Here is a 4,894-nt window from a genome sequence, read left to right as displayed (position 1 = left end):
CACTTTGGGAGAGCAGGGAGGGTGAATCACGAGGTCAGGAGTTTGATATCAGCCTGAACAACATGGTGAAACCTCATCTCCACTAAAAATACAAAAATTAGCTGGGTATAGTGGCACAAGTCTGTAATTCCAGCTACTTGGGAAGCTGAGGCAGGAGAATTGCCTGAACCTGGGAGGTGGAGGTTGCAGTGAGCCAAGATTGTGCCACTGCACTCCAGCCTAGGCAGCAGAGTGAGACTTCGTCTCAAAAAAAAAAAAAAAAAATTAAAGATAACCAGTATAACAAAAAATGAAAAAAATTAAAGATAACCAGTATAACAAAAAATGAATAATGTCTCATCTCATAGAAAGATGAACACAATTTTTACACCTCTTCACTCAACCTAAAAGAAGGAGAGTGAATTTGTAGGTATGGATGTAGGAAGAACTTACTGAAAGCGGGGAAACTGGTTAGGGTAGGAGAAACTCATAGGACAAACAAAAACACTTAGGAATAAACAATAATCCCTGTGCAGAACTATTAAGAAAGAAACCTACAAAACTCTAGTAATGAAAATGAGACGCTTTGAATGAATGGAAAGACTACAATAGACCTAATATTATAAAATGTCAATGTTTCACTCAAATTAATCTAATCCATACAGCTACAGTTCCTGTAACACACATTAGCCAAGGATGATCAGGAATATTTCCTTCAGGCAGGCTCCCTCTCGTCCTCCCTTTCCCTACACCAGTTTCTCTTCTCACTTCTCACTTTGGATTCAACGATAACGTACCCAGGCATACAGCAAGTATTCAATACATTTATATGCTTTTTAAAATAAATGGATTAATAAACAAAAGACTCAATTGTTTTTCAAGTAATTCTGATGTACACTTTCAAAATAATTCTCATCAAGCCTGGTATAAATTCATATCATAAAGGTAGTACCCAGCTTTGAATCTCTCATAAGTATGCAAACCAACCTCTTGCCAAGATTGTTTTATAAACTGGTTACAATTGGAAAATCATCGTAGGTTTTCTGAGAGCCACGAACAGATTACAGTATTGACTTCTTAGTGTTAATCTAATAAAAAAATAACCTGAAACAATTAAAATACAAGAATAGGAGAGCATTAACTATGCTTACTACTTTCAAAACACTTGTTAAAGTCAAGAAAACTCCGATTTTATGTAGTAACCAATAGCCTGCTATTTATCATGTGGCTCAGAAAGTGTCGTTAATGAAGTCCTTCGGTGTATATATAAAGACCCGTCCATGAAAGCATCAGAAACTCACACTCTGATTTCCTGTAGGTTATTAAAGATCCCAAAAGCCTAATGATCCCTAAGAGCTGGTTGTCTTAAAACATATTATCATATTACTAGAATTTTCTTTCCCCATGCTCTGTCCCTACTCCCGTTACATATGACTAGCTAGAACTTAAAAGCTAGTGTAACTGGCATAACTCTCTTTACCAGATTTACACATTTTCCTCCAATTTATTTCTTGTACATCCACATATCATAATTAGTAGAAATCCAAGATCTCTCTCTTGAGGCTCCCATTGTGAACTGTCCAAGAATCCCCAGGGCTTATTGAATCTAAATGGGTTAGTATTCCCAAGCAGTCTAATGGAAAGTCCCTTCAGCCTACCAGCATTACTGCTTCTGTCACTTATATAGGATCCCATCATTGAACACCAGCCCTGCAGAGTTGCAAGGGCTCTAGCTCAAACATCAGGTATACTCTTGCCAGTGCAGATCCCTGAATATCTCAAAGCTAACACTTGGGTCCCAAGGGTATAGCTCTTTTATTTTTCACTCACACATTCAGTCATTGTTCTCAGAATGACAATATGTCTTGATGGGTAGATCCAGGGTTTCCTCAGCCTCACTTACATGTTTTGCTAAGACTTCTCCTTCCCAAAGAACCTCCATGCTTTTATGTTGAATAGGAATCACGAGCAGACTCTCTCATAATAAATTCCCCTTTGGGGACCTTGAAGTCCTTTCATGCCAGCAGATATTTTTTAGGGCCACAGTCTTAAAAACAGATTTCTCTAATTCAATTCTCAGAAAGATGAGGGTGGAGTCTCACACTCATTCCATACTATAAGCCTCCAAGGATCTTTTTGCAAACTGATAAACCACAGGAATTTCTCAAAGATTCTGCTACATCCTCATCCTAGGGTAAGAAGAGTTTAGTAGTGTTCTTATATTAGCACAACTAAGTCTGGGTACACAAATGACACCTTTCACAATGAGATTCTGCTCTGGACTGATTTCTGTCTTCATTTTATACCTAGTATCTACAGTACACAGACTCACTAGCTTAAAATCCTCCCATTCCTTCAGGTAAGATGGAGTAGCCTGGAGAAGGTCAATCCTCCCACTGTGAAAATTAGAAAAACAATTTTCAAAAACTTATTTTTTAAAGACATTGGAAAGTTGTAGAAACAACTCAAGCAACTCAAGGACAAGAAACACTAAATTTCCCTGGAAATTCAGTTTAGTCTCCTTGGGTAGACTTCCTGCTGGCCATTTTCTCCTCTGGTTGCCAGTTCTAGGCACAAGTTGAGGTTTGGGCCAAGCAGAGAGTGAAACCAGCAGTCTCACTTTAAGTTTCTATTCTTTCCTCTGCATAACCTACCACAAGGATCACAAGATGTGAGTCTGGTGTTTAATTACATCATACTAAGAATGAGGGGCGATTAGAAGCCATTGACAAGAGGAGTGGTGTACACACACACCCACATACACACATACACAGAGTTTACCCTAAGGACAAAATGATATAGATTGGTGACGCTAATTTAAGGGTGGGGTGGGAGTGTAGGAAAAGTGAGAGGAGGCAGGGATGTAAATACAATCTTCATGCTCCAAAATGCTGGCACCAGGCTCCCTAATGTCAAAGCCAATGCTTCAGTAAGAGGATTTCAGCCTATCTGGATGAGCCTGGGGTTGCAGGTACAGTAGTCCTCACTTATGCTTAGGTGATGTGTTCCAAGACCCCCAGTGGATGTCTGAAACTTCGGGAAGTACTAAACCCTATCTACACTATATTTTTTCCTATACAGACACACCCATAATAAAGTTTATAAATTAGGCAAAGTAAGAGATTAAGAATAATAATGAAATAGAAAAATTAAAACAATATATGGTAATAACTGTTATGTAAATATGGTCTTTCTCTCTCAAAACATCTTATTGTACTGCCCTCACCTATTTTGGGGCCACAGTTGACTGTAAGTAGCTAAAACCATGGAAAGAGAAATCACAGATAGGATGCATAAACCAAAAATAAAATTCTAAGTCCCACAACCATCTGAATAGAATCATTGGCTCAGCAAAGGGCACTCCAGAGTTAACCTGGAAAACTAATTCAGGCCATGATGGGACAATGGGGTCAGACATGCCTTGTTATAACCTCCTTCCTTTTGGAATTACTGATAGAACAGACTCTTTTAAGTCCGACTTTAAAAAACAAACAAACATACAAACAAAAAAACATCTACAGTCTATTCTTTCTGAAGCCTGTCACCTGGAGAATTCGCCTGCATGATAAAACCCTGGCCTCCACAATTCCTGATCTTAGCCTACTGATTCCTTTCTATGAATTCTAAGTCTCCAGATAATAACTCTTTCAACAAAGTGCCAGTCATAAAATCTTTGAATCTCCCTGTGACCTGAAATCCCCCACGTCCAGTTGTCTCTCCTTTCCAGACTGAACCAATGTACATTTTACATATACTGACTGATGTCTTGTCTCCTTAAAATGTATAAAGCTAAGTTGTGGCCGAAACTCCTTGGGCACATGCTCTCAGGATCTCCTGAGGGCTGTCACCAGCCATTGGTCACTCATATTTGCCTGAGAATAAATTTCTTCAAATATTTTATAAGATTTTACTCTTTTCATTGACAGGGGACTACTGTGTGCCAAACATGAAGATGTCCTTAGGTGTGTGGCATGTGTACTGGGGAATTAGCCCCTTCTCTGTCTTACTGACTTTCAATCTACCACCTAATGTGAGTGCTGTCCAACAAGAAGGTCTTGATGACCTTTAACACAAATACAACACTCGTAGCATTTAAGAGACAGAGAGAAGGGGTTGGGGGAGGTATGGGTAAAAATGTGAGCCAGTGAGGCCATTACCTCAATGAGCAGGCCTCCCTGAGTGAGAATGGACTGAAAACTTGGATCTGTGCTTCCCTCTGTTACTGTCCAGCCTCTGGGTACAATCTGTCTCTCACTCGAGCTCCTCAGCCTTCTACGTATGAATTTTGTATTTAGAGATATTGTTGTTAGATACAAATGGCCCTTTTAAAACACCAACCAACCATCGCTTCAGTGCACGGGGAAGAATAAGCAATGTCTTTTAACACTAGAAGAAAAACTAGTTTGAACTGTGGGAGCAGAACTACACTATCTTCAGATCTTCACAAGGGAATTTCAAGGATGGTCTGGATTACACTTTAGTACATGCCCTCTGTGTAAACTGGGTCTCAACTTGGCTTGGACCACCCAAACATAATGTGCTGCCTCTCTAAGAACTACAGCCACGTGCATCACCTATTCCTCTCAGAATGCCCATGACACTCACATAAAATTAGGAAGGGAGAGCAGCAAGTACTTGCTCTTCTATAAGTCCAGTTGAATTTTCAAATGTGTTTTCATTGGGTTCACTATGAAAAGCCAAAATGCCCTACAGGGCTGTGGCTATACTGGCAAGCAGAGATCTTTTCTCCTCTGGCCCCTTTATCTTGCAAGATGCCCATACCTTCCTGCATGTGGTGACCAAGTTCTGGGTGAGTCTTGTGCTGACAACCCTTAGGCATTACTGAAACCCTCTGGAGTCACTGAAAATGTGTGTGAGAGAGCATTCACATAGATAGAGAGGCTGGTTTAAAAAA

General features: G+C 39.8%; 1 long non-coding RNA gene across 1 annotated transcript in view; it reads right to left on the bottom strand.

Moving 5' to 3' along the window:
• Positions 1-3,362: 3,362 nt before the first annotated feature.
• LOC108308991 overlaps positions 3,363-4,894 on the bottom strand; it is a 20,162-nt gene continuing 18,630 nt past the window's right edge. The window contains exons 2-3 of the long non-coding RNA XR_001827143.2: positions 3,798-3,800; positions 3,363-3,444 (exon numbers count right to left, since the gene is read on the bottom strand). This is a non-coding gene — a long non-coding RNA (uncharacterized LOC108308991). The remainder of the gene's footprint in view (positions 3,445-3,797; positions 3,801-4,894) is intronic.

The sequence above is a fragment of the Cebus imitator genome, unplaced genomic scaffold (assembly GCF_001604975.1).
Source record: "Cebus imitator isolate Cc_AM_T3 unplaced genomic scaffold, Cebus_imitator-1.0 Scaffold90, whole genome shotgun sequence".
NCBI lineage: Eukaryota > Metazoa > Chordata > Mammalia > Primates > Cebidae > Cebus > Cebus imitator.
This window is presented reverse-complemented; position numbering and strand designations above follow the sequence as displayed.